The sequence below is a fragment of the Canis lupus genome, chromosome 29 (genome assembly GCF_003254725.2).
Source record: "Canis lupus dingo isolate Sandy chromosome 29, ASM325472v2, whole genome shotgun sequence".
In the NCBI taxonomy this organism is placed as follows: Eukaryota; Metazoa; Chordata; class Mammalia; order Carnivora; family Canidae; genus Canis; species Canis lupus.
This window is the reverse complement of record NC_064271.1, coordinates 39,092,581-39,104,657: the sequence shown is the minus strand read 5'-3', so window position 1 is coordinate 39,104,657 and position 12,077 is coordinate 39,092,581. Positions and strand designations below refer to the sequence as shown.

At 53.5% G+C, this 12,077-nt stretch overlaps 1 long non-coding RNA gene across 1 annotated transcript; it reads right to left on the bottom strand.

Moving 5' to 3' along the window:
• Window positions 1-9,130: 9,130 nt before the first annotated feature.
• LOC112650773 (uncharacterized) lies at window positions 9,131-12,018 on the bottom strand. Its single transcript, XR_003130429.3, has 3 exons — window positions 11,873-12,018; window positions 9,897-9,974; window positions 9,131-9,392 (listed from the first exon to the last, which is right to left on the bottom strand). It is a non-coding gene; the product is annotated as an uncharacterized LOC112650773 (long non-coding RNA).
• Window positions 12,019-12,077: the final 59 nt, after the last annotated feature.

The following is a 12,077-nucleotide window of genomic DNA, read 5'->3' as shown; positions in this document are numbered from 1 at the left end:
ACAGGCATGTTGGGAACACTCAGTGAAACAATGGGGCTAATTGCTTGGCGCAGAGCAAATACTCAGTGTTACTGGCCTTTAATATCCCTCCGTTTCTTTTACTTTGTAAAATGGAGCTAATTAGCTTCTCTTTGTAGCAACAGGAAAAGGAAGGTCTGGCATCGCTTTCATATATTCTCTTTGACAAAGCAAAATCTCCTCAGGATGGTTCTGCCCCTAAGGTGGAAGGGTCCCTGGCATGAGAGGCAAACCTGTAGCTCCTCCTGCCTCTGTGCTCCCTCATGGATCCTGGCTCTCCTACTCTGGGTCAGAATAACTGAGGTGGGGAAAGGGATTTCCAGGTCCTCCTGCAGAACTGCCTTCAGACACCATGGAGGCTGCACTGAGCTTTGCCAGCTCCAGGGCTGGCCTTCTTCATGCCGGGGGTCAGCAGGAGCACTTTGGCCCTGGGCACGGCAGGGATAACAGTGAGCACTGGAAGAGTTAGCGGTTCTCCAACATCAAAGGTGGTTCAGAGTCAGTGTGGGAGGCAGGTAGCAATCTGCGCTTTGGCACCGGGCCTGTGATGGCCTACGGGTGGCTCCCAGGGTTGTGTTCCTACAGGGAGCAGAGTAGGAATGAGGACGTGTGCACCTCACGTGGGTCAGGTCGATCATCTCAGGTAGATGAGGACGCCCTCCCCAGGGCTCAGAAAGCTTGGGGAAAGGCCTCACCATGGAGGGAAATAAATGCCAGAACCAGAGACCTTGATGGTGAGGGAGATGGTGATGGTATCCATGTTGATTCTCCAATTTTATACCCTGCTGGTGTGACCTGGGGCATGACCGACAACATGCTGATAAATCAGGTAATCCTCTGTTTAGAGCCAGTCTTATAGAACTCACGTAAAATAGTGCTTCTCAACAGGAAGTCTTCCAGCCATGAGCAGCAGTATCAGTGGGAAGTTTCTTTAAATGTGGGTGCAAGTCCTAGCACAGGCCTCCTGAATCAGGGTCTTTGAGGCAGGGACCCAAGAACCTACATTTCAAGGAATTCTTTTTTTTAAAATATTTTATTAATTCATGAGAGATACACAGACACAGGCAAAGGGAGGAGCAGGCTCCCTGCGGGGAGCCCAATGTGGGACTTGATCTCGGGACCCTGGGGTCATGCCCTGGGCTGAAGGCAGACGCTCAACCACTGAGCCACTCAGGTGCCCCCATTTTAAGGAATTTCTAGGTGTTTCCCCACCATCCTGAGGGACAGGGGCTGTGCCTCTGACGACAGAGGGCTCAGTGACCCCGGCTCAGCCTTCTCACTGACTCTCAGGGAGTCTCATGCATCAAAGTGGCTCAAGAATTGTTTTCAGGTTCACTCGTCCCCTCATCAGAATGCAAGCTCCTTGTGACAAAATTCCTGTTAAGAGGCTTTGCTTGTAGAATGTCTCTGAGCAGTCCATCAAGGGGATGTTACATCCCTAAAGGGGTGGCGACACCACTTTTTGCTTTAATTGCGATTTTGTGAAACATGAGATTTAGGAATTAGCACAGTTTAGTCTGTTTTATCCTGGAAGCCACACTCGTGATTTGTCCCCTGAACATATGCATCCTCTAGAGGAAGGAAGAGACCGGGGTCGGCCCAGAGGCACCTGCTCCTTTGCCACTTGCCCCCCAACTTCTATGAGGCCCTCACAGAGGCAGGCTCAGGGCCAACTTGGCTTGTAGAGTTTAGAGTGTTACCTGGATTTTTTTCCAGGGGTTTTCTGTGTATCTTGGTCCCTCGTGTTCCTCCCCCAGCTTCTCCATAGTGTCTCCAAGGTAAGTAATGCAGAAGAAAGACCCCCACCGGGATTCGACATGTTGGCTCGTATCCCTTGTGACCTGTGGTTTGGATGTGTTACTTAGTCACCAGGGAAGTCTGGCTTGGGCTCCAATAAAATCAGTTTGACACTAAAAACTTAAAAGTGCCAGATGCACTTAAATGTTTAGACGGGCCCGGCAGAAGAAAGGTCCCACAATCGGAAAATGGTACAAGCAGGAAAGCCGCCCAAATGCACAGGCCTCTGCATTTATACTTTCTCTCAACTGTCCCGTCTGCTTCCCCAAGCCCTTCACTTGCCTGTGGGTGGGCAACACATCTGTCTCCCGCCAAACCTTCCTTTACCTGTTGTCAGTGATGAAGCATGTCTGTTCCCAGTGCAAAAGACGGAGGGGGACTCTGGAAAAATAGGGAGTCCCCCCATTTTTCTATTTATAGGAAAGCATAGGCAAGGAGATGTCGCAGTTTGGAAATACATATGGCGCGTCTCCCCTGCTAAACACGTTTTCCACCACAGATCCAAGTTTGATCACAAAGGGCTGTTTTGGTGATAAAAGGGGAGAGAAAAAAGAAAAAAATGAGGAAAAGCATCTGTTCTGGGATGCCCGGGTGGCTCAGTGGTTGAGCGTCTGCCTTCGGTTCAGGGGTCCCGGGGTCCTGGGATCGAGTCCCACATCGGGATCCCCGCAGGGAGCCCGCTTCTCCCTCTGCCTGTGCCTCTGCCTCTGTGTGTGTGTCTCTCATTAATAAATAAATAAAATCTTAATAAAACAAAGCAAACAAAAAAGCCCCACCAAAAAGAAGGAGGAGGAGGAGGAGGAACTTCATGCTTCCCACACATCAGATTTACAGATAAAGTGCACCTGTAATTCCTTCTAGAATAATGGGTAGAGCGCCGATCCCTACCCTATTTCTGGTTCCAGTTGAGGACCTCACTTGATCTGATATCTTTCCTTTCTTTTGGGGTCGCTTGGATGGGAAGAGCGGCATTGGGAAGACCTAATGTTACTGTTTCGAGACTATATATCAACGCGCCCCCTCGAGTTTCAATCATTCCCCCTGCTGGGCTATTTCAGGGCCTGTGTCATGGGTGTCTATCCTCTACAAGGCAAAATTGGATCCTCAGAAATGTAGCTGTTGTCCTTTTTCGGCTTCTGGACAGTTTGTTTAAGATAAGAGGATGACAAATGGGCTGATGTAGAGTCGCTGAAGGAGAGGCTGCAAGAGCCACCACGCAGCCTACACCTCTGCTGGCACAGGGACGTCACCCCTCCCCCCGGAGAGCCCTGGTCACTGCCATTCTAAAGAGAAATATCCCTTCAAATATCCCTTGTTTTCTTTCTTCCTCTGGATGACCCCATATGGCTGATCCTTGGCCCAGCAGTTGTGGGATTAGAGGGTGGGGTGGAGTGAGAGGTGGTAAGAGAATAGGGGCTAAGAGCTCAAACTCTGAGTCAAAGACCACTCCAGCCCTGAGTGACCTTGTGATCTTGTCTTCATAGTCTGATCTTTTTTTTATTTTATTTTTTAAGATTTATTCATTTATTTTAGAGAGAGAACCCTCATGCTGCGGGGGCCGGGGGGGGTGGGGGCAGAAGGAAAGGTAGAGAAAGAGAGAGAATCCCAAGCAGGCTCTGCACACAGTGCAGAGCCCAACACAGGGCTTAACTTCACGACTCTGAGATCATGACCTGAGCCGAAATCAAGAGTCCAGTGCTTAACCGACCACGTGCCCTCATATCCTGATCTTTAAATTGGGTGAGAACAATGCCTCCTTCATATCACAAATATGACAGTTAAGATAATGCAACGCTTTTAGAAAGAGTTTCTACAGTCCTGGTTCAACGTCTGGGTCCTCAACCCTCTTTATCCAGTTTTCTGTCCCCGAACTCTGCGTGGCCAGTCTCTGCCTTTGTCCAGGTCACCCGTGATCCACACACAGCATAATCCAGGGGCCACTTGTCCAGGACCATCTTCCTTGGCCCTTGTGCGTGCTCAACACGGCTGTCTCTGCTCCTCCTTGGAACGTTCTCCTCTCTTGGAGTCCCTGACACCCCGTCCCCTCCTTCCTCCTCCTTGGCCTCTCCTCAGCTGGCTTTGTCAGATCCTCCAGCTCCGCACCCCCTGACCCTGCTCCTTCTTCTTCCCTCCCCCAGTCTCCTCTAAGGTGATCTGGTATCTCACCCTAAGGCTTTGAGTGCCATCTGGAAGCCAGTGATGTCCAAATCTTTATCAGCGGTCTTGACTTCAGGAATCCTGCACTTAGATAGCCAGCTGCCTGCAGGACATGGCCACTTAGGTGCCCAGGGGTCGTCACTCCATACTTAATATGCCCAAAACAAGACTCTTAGTTCGTGCTCTCCCAGCCCTTCCTCCTAAAAGGCCTGCTTCCCAGACTTGCCTTTAGGAGTTATCTTAGATTATTCTTTCTTTGTAACCCCCCTACCACCACCAGCAGTTGATCCATGGCCTGGCCTGTCAACGGCATCTCAAAACCTACCCCAAATCCCCCCCCTCCCTCCATTCCTGCCTCCCTAGGCCGAGCCCCCTTGTCTTGTTTTGGAACTGCCATCACCGCCTTACTGTTCTTGCTCTTTCTCTTCCCCTCTATAACCAATCCCCTCCCCTGGCAGGAGCACACCCTTGCCTACTCCCTCTGCACCCTCGTCTCATCCTTTCTCCTTCCATCCATCCTGCCGAGGCCACACTGACCCTGCTACCATTTCTCGTACGTGCTGAGTTCACCCTCCCTCTAGAGCATTTGCTCTAGAGATTTATTTCCTCTGTCTGAATGCTCTTTGGTCGAACAGGGCAAGCGGTCTCTCAGCCTCACCCAGAAATGCACTCAGTAGCTGAAAGCAAAGGGAACAGAAGTTTTTAAATTATTTGCCACTTTAGACCATCTATAGCATGGCTGCATTTCTTCATCCGGGATGATTGGCAGCTGGACATGATCTCTGTCAAGAGAGACACAGACACTCAGGCAAACACCTCTCCTGTTGACAAGTCAAGGTGATCCCAACCTGAGGAATTCTAGGAGGTTATGTGGTTCATGACTCATAGTGACTCATAGCCCAGCCCGGCTTTGGTGCAAATCCCTTCCTGGTACCAGGGGCAGACTCCGAGGGCAATTTACTCAATTGCACCCTGTTACTATATTGCGGTCACATCACCTCTTGTTAAAATTTATTTCCCTTCCCTCCGAAAGTTTATTTCCCCTCCCATGCGCTCTCCTAAGCCCTGGAGCTGACCTCGGACAGTACCTGGAGAACAGACATTGTAAGGAAGAGCACGAGGGTCACAAGGGCCGGACGCAATTCTTTTTCCTAAAAATGAGACACAAAGGAAATGACACAAAGCCGTGACAGGACAGGCCCCGTCGTTCTTCCGAAAGGGCCTCAGTGCACAGTCCATGGTACCAGACGGGATGGGTGAAGCCAGAGGCCTGTAAACGCTCTCATCACCATTAGACCCCTCTGCCATTTGCCAGTGACGTTGGAAGCTCCCTTTCCTTGGGCCCTAGAGTTCGGGGCTGCACTGCGGGTGGCCTTGTTAGCCGCTGGGATCCTGCCCCCCCACGTTGGGTGTTTTCAGAGAGCTGGGTGTCTGCCCCGGGGCATGAGAGCACAGATCATTCATCTGCTGCCCGCAGGCTGGGTGACCAGCGAACTCCCCAGCCCGTGGGGAGCTCAGAGACCAACAAAGAATAGGGAACACTTGGATGGAAGGCACATGACCTCCCTATTAACCAGGACACTTTGAACCCCGGCCCCGTGTTTGAGCCGTGCCCCATAGGCCACCCTACATCGTCTCTGCTCTACTTTATGGACCAAGGCATCAGAGGCAAAACCTGTACTCTTGGCGGCAAACAACACCCTGCGCCCAGGGCGGGAGGGTGTTCTGAGAATAAGCCGAAGCTCTAAAACGGCCACAGGAATGATTTGGATTTGAGCACAACACTAGGGTCCCGCTGTAGTCACCACAGGTACGAATCTGGATTTGCAAGGACTGCGCGAAACCCTCAAATGTGTATTGTTACCCTTTTATTCTGCATTCTTCTGAAGAACAGAGGTGGTATAGGGGAAACGGATAAGAGTAAAATGAGACTGAGGCCCACAAGAGTCTTCATCTCAGCACCAGGGTGTCAGTGACCTGTCACCTGAGAGCAGCCCGAACTGGGCAACTGGGCTCCGAGAGGAGCTCTGGGGGGAGGACAGCCCAGCCCTGGACATTGCCTTCCACATCCTGAGCACCCTGGTCCAGGGACTGTCGGCAGCGAGAGCCCAGTTCATCTGCACCTACGAGAGGGCCTGGCATGGCACGGCCCACGCGACCCACGTTCTCTGGAGTCTAATGCTCAAACCAGCCCAGCAGATAGGGGTCATCCCCCCACTTGACTGATGTCAAACAGGCAAGAACGGGGGACTAGCGCCCTCCACGTCTGCCCACCGCCCAGCTCCTTCCCTGGGTTTACTTCCTCCTTCCAGGCCCCCTACCGACCCTGCCCTTCATATCCTGCAGGGCCAAGCGTCCCTGTCCCAGAAGAGGCAAAGGGGAGGCCCCAGCGTCAGCCTGATGGTTCCTTTGCTTCTAGTCACTATCCCATCGCCCTCCCTCCTGTCATTTCATTTTTCCAGAATTCTTTAATGAGATAGATTTTAATATGTGCCCACGTTTGGGGGCTGACTTTGTGATCGGGGAGCGTGAGGCTCGGTTGCTATGTCGTTGGGAGGAAGTGATGATTCCCAGATTAATCCAGCAAACAGACTCCTCATATGGAGGGATGTTTAAAAATCCACATTCAGGACCCCATTTCACACCTGAATCAGAATTCCTGCAGCCTGTGTGTGCAGTGAGGACACTTAAGAGCTACATTTCTCGCAAATGCCCAGTGTATGCACAATACGACGTCCATCGGATCTCCAGGACTTACTTAGGTTCCAACTGCAATTTTGCGCCCCTTGACCAACATCTCCCTATTCCCCACTCCGGCCCCTGTTCTACTCTCTGTTTCCATGAGTCTGACTTGTTCATTAATTTTTAAAAATTTTTTAAAGATTTTATTTATTTATTTAGAGAATGGGGGTGGGGTGGGGGCTGCAGAGGACAAAGGAGAGGGGAATCCTCAGGCTGCGCTGAGCGCGGAGCCCGACTCGGGGCTGCCTCCCATGGCCCTGAGATCACGACCTGAGCCGAAATCAAGACTTAGACGACGGACCACTGAGCCTCCCAGGCGCCCCTCCGTGAGTCTGTTTTAGATTCCACGTGGAAGCGCGACCGTGCAGTATTTGTCTCTCCGCCCCTGGCTCATCTCACTCAGCATGTCTGCCAGGGTCATCCGCGTTGTCACAAATAACAGGGTTTCCTTGTTTTTCGAGGCTGACTAGTTGTGTATGTGCTCTATTCATTCACTTATCAATGGTCATTTAGCCTTTTTTCATAACTTGACTACGGTGAACAATGCTGCGATCACTGTAAGAGTGCAGATGTCGCCTCAACAGGCTGATTTCATGTCCTTAGGGTATGAGGGAGGGAAGTAGGGTGGTTGCATCCTTAGGGAGGTATGTGTGTCATTTTTTGAGGAACTCCCACAGTTTTGCATCAACTCCCCTTTAGAATCAATCTTCAAAGCCCAGCATGGTGTGCAAAGTACGCAATTGTGTTAAAAGGGAGGGGGATCTTTTTTACTTGTTTATGTACAGAATACCTGTCCTGTGGAAGGACACCCAAGAAACTGGGAACTCTGATTCCCACGGGGAGAAGAGGAGGGTCAGGGGCCGCCTCACACGGAGCAGGGCTGCCGGCTGAGCTCAGCTGAGGTCAGCCAACCCTCAGCAGATCCACTGATGTATGAACAATAATCAATAATTATTACGTAAAACTAATAGAAATGAATAAATTATACGGGTGCTGTATATCTCACCATTACACTGTAATAATTCTCTATTTAAATACGTATTCAAGGAGACTAAAGTGGTTAAGGGAACAGGCTCTGTAGCCTAACTGCCTAGTTCGAATTGGTTGAACTCTGGCACTGTCCAGCTGGGTAACCTGGGGCATGTCACCCGACCTCTCTGTGTCTGAGCTTTCTCAGTTGTAAAGTGAGAATTACAATAGAGCCAACCTCAAAGGCTGAATTAAAAAAAAAAAAAAGGATTTTATTTATTCCTCAGAGATCCAGAGAAAGAGGCAGGGACACAGGCAGAGGGAGAAGCAGGCTCCCTGCGGGGAGCCCGATGCAGGACTCGATCCCAGGACCCCGGGGTCATGCCCTGATTGATGCTCAATCACTGAGCCAGCCAGGTGCCCCATGGCTAAACACTTTCTAATACACATTTTACAGTATGTAGCTATTCATAAAAAGTGTTTATTCACATACCACCTAAAATTATCTTCTAAAATGCCAATTGTCCTTACATCTTTTTTGGGATATGCTATTATATAAAATAAAGAAAAAGAAGTAAGTGTGCTTAGAGTCCTCCCTGAGCCCAAGAGGAAGGCAGGGTGATGCTCACGTGACCCCCCCCCCCCCCCCCCAGGGACTCCAAGCAGAGCAGCTAGGCCCCAGGCTGGCAGAAACTCCCATGACGCTTCCACGAGCCCACAATGTCTTCCAGGGCATGCGTGGCACCTGCCCCTTCCAGTCCATCGGGTCCTTCCCAAATTCATTTAAAATGGCTTTGCCAAAAGAGTAGGCTAGAGCCCCCCTCCCCCACGTGGATAAGATGGATTCTGAGGAATCTGTTTGTTTCCCTAGCCCAATTCCATGTTTTTACCCCAAACTCCTTCAAATCTGAAAAGCTGTTGGTCAAGTTTTCAGGCTTTGCTAATATCCTCTAGGTGAGACAGCGTCAGCAAGCTTCTGGAAATCTAAGCACGAAGTGGTAAAGGGAAAGCCCGACTGTCAATCACAGGGATAAACACCTTGTAGCTTCCAAATGTAAGCGTCTTAAAAGTACTAAAGATGTTACATGTCCTACAGCTGCAAGCCCCTTTGTGCCTCCATCACGTGTGTGTGAAAGGGAAGAGAACACTTGAGCTGTTTTTGCAAGGAACACAGAAATCTGAGTCAAAAAATGACCAAAGCATCCTCGAGAGCCGGGAAGGTGGGGGCACACCTTGCCCCGCGGCCCTCCAGCGTGTCCTCAGGCCCGGTGACGTCTTTAGTAGGATGTTAGGGTCCCATGGGTCAGTGAGGGTAGTATCTGGGCTAAACCAGCGGCAGAAGGCTGCAGAAGGCCAAGGTCCGTGCTCCCCAGTTCTGTCTCTGCCGTTAGCCTCCTGCAGAATTCTGGGCTTCTCTCATAGGAAACAGAAAGGTTTTTAACCGAGCTAATCACCAAATGGTTTAAAATAATAGCAATAGCACGATGGAAAGGTCATGTTCACATACACCCGCGCAGATAGAGAGCCTGCAAGCATAGGCTCTCAGAGCTCAAGGAGGTGTTAGCTCAATCCTCTTGTTTAATCAGTGAAGACGCAGGCACAGAAAGGTCGAGTCCGCAGGTCACCCGGTATCACTCCAGGATGCTTTGCTCTTTAGTACTTGGATGGCAACGTACGTGGCACAGTTAGGTCAATGGTCAAGTCTAAAACTGGAAGATAAATAGATATGATGGAAGTATAATTATCCTTCTAAGCTCTTCTTACGAAAACTGAACACTGATAATTTTTCGCTCTCCTTGATAGGGATCGAATGGCAAGGAAATCAGTATAGATTTTAAAGCATAAGTAATAGTACAAATGATAACAGCCACGAAACGGTCTATCAGTAATCACAGTAGTAGTTGACACGGAGCACAGAATGTCACGGGCCAGGCCCTGTGCTTATGGCCTCAGTTTATCGTCATGACATCCCCATGCCCGTGAGATTGAAACCATTCTCGTCACCGTTTTAGCAAAGAGAAAAACCGAGTTTGATGAGGCTCTGCCACGAATGGCCTGCTCTGTGGATGGTCGGAGGCCTTGGCTGCGCCGCCTCTCTTTCACCAACGGCTCCCCGACAGCTCAGTCCCAGAAGCCCGGGGTCTAAAACTCGTCACAGCAGAGGGAGCGGAGGGGCCCCTTCCTGGACGCTCCTGGCCCAGGTGAACACATACCAACTCATTTGCTCCCTCTCCGCGACCATGAGGCCTAGTTACTGGGATCTCCCTGGGTCCGGTCTACGGATGTGGGCACTGAGCAAAGAGAGATCAAGGAAGTTAGCGGAGGTGGGGGGGCTAGGATTGGGTCCCGCCTGCTGCCCGCCAGGCTCTCCTCCGGACCCTCAGTTCTTCCGTCTGTGAGGGGCCTTACACACCGGTCCTAAGCGTGGGGAGGATTCCATCTGCGTGCTGCTGGCCTCGGCAGCTGCTAGGTGCTGTGGGGACCCCAATATTTCATGACAGGAGATGGAAAGGGCAGCTTTGTTCATAGAATTGAAAGCTTGGTTTTCCTTGGAACACTTTCTACTCTTTTTTTTTTTTTTTTTCCTAGATTCTGGGCGCTAAACTTCTAGATGCCTCCTTGCAGTTTCCCGGCTGCATACATTGCTAAAATATGCATGAAACCCCAAGATGCGAATTCAGCTTTCTTATGAAAGCCATCACCAGTTAAAACGCTTTGTGAGATTGATGAAGAGCAGAGTTAAAAATCAGAATAGCAGGCGAGCTCCCCAAGGGTTGTTCCTGTTGACCTTGGGATTCTGAAAGGCCGTAATTAAAGCAGGGCCTGCGCAAGGTTCCCGCCAGATTTATGGACAGAAACAGGTACCTCAGCAATTCTGCTTGTTTCTGGCTCCCTTGTCAGTGACCTCCACCGGGGAGGGCCTGGGGCTCAAGGGCTGGGGATGGGGGGGGGAGTGGGAGTGGGATTGGAGGGGTGGGGTGCGGGTGGGGGATTGGAGAGAGAGTGGGGTGGGAGTGAGGGTGGGGGTGGGGGTTGGAGAGGTGAGACTGAAGGTGAAGTGGGGGTGGGGTGGAGGGTGAGGGTGGGAGCAGGGATGGAGAGGTGAGACTGAGGGTGAAGTGCGGTGGGGTGGGGTGGGGGTGAGGGTGGGAGTGGGGGTTGAAGGTGGGGGTGGGGTGAGCATGGGGGTGGGGCCTTGTGGTCCCAGCAGCCGGAGGCTCCCGCCGCAGACCGAGCAGTGTGTGTCGCCCGCGGAGCGCGACCAGCTGTGCTCCTGGAGGTCACCGCTCGTGGACCAAAGTCAAAGGTCCCACCGTGTCTTGTAGCGCGTGCCGGGCCCCACGCGTCGCTTCAAGTTAGTGTTTCAGGCCCGGGTTGGAGCCGGGCAGCCCTGTCCCAACGCAGGGGTGCGGCCCCCGCCGTGACGCAGGGGTGCGGCCCTGTCCTGACACAGGAGTGCGGTCCCCGCCCCAACGCAGGGGTGCGGCCCCCGCCCCGGCGCAGGGGTGCGGTCCCCCCACCCGACGCAGGGGTGTGGACGCAGCCCTGATGCAGGGGTGCAGCCCCCCACCCGACGCAGAGGTGCGGCCCCCGCCTCAACGCAGGGGTGCGGCCCTTGTCCCGACGCAGGGGTGCGACCCTCGTCCCTCATCCGGACGCAGGGGTGCGGCCCCAGTCCCGACGCAAGGGTGCGGCCCTCGTCCCGATGCAGGGGTGCGGCCCCCGCCCCGAAGCAGGGATGCGGCCCCCGCCCCGACGCAGCAGTGCGGCCCCCGCCCCGACGCAGGGGTGCAGCCCCCGTCCCTCGTCCCGACGCAGGGGTGCGGCCCCCCACCCGACGAAGGCGTGCGGCCCCCGTCCCGACGCAGAGGTGCGGCCCTCCTCCCTCATCCCGACGCAGGGGTGCGGCCCCCGTCCCTCGTCCCGACGCAGGGGTGCAGCCCCCCACCCGACGAAGGCGTGCGGCTCCCGTCCCGACGCAGAGGTGCGGCCCTCCTCCCTCATCCGGACGCAGGGGTGCGGCCCCCGCCCTGACGCAGGCTGCGGGCCTCCTCCGTTTAGAAACGCCCCCGCACCCTGGGATGCGCGCTCTCGGGGCCCCGGGTGGGTCCGCGGGCCGCCGTGGGGTGACTCCCGCGCTGGCAGCAGGCCCCGGGCCCCCGCCCCCGCCCCCCCAGCCCCGAGCTACCGCGGCCTGTTTTTTTCTGAGCTTCCAGGCTCCCCGAGGACCTGGACGAGGACGAGGACGAGGACGAGGACGAGGACGCTTCCGCGATGAGCCGCGCAAACGGCCGCACGCAGCCCGGGGAGCCGGGAACACCACCGGCTGGGCTCGTGCCCCCCCCCCCCCCCCGGGCCCCGCGGCCTCGCACTCGCGCCCCCCCGGCCACGCC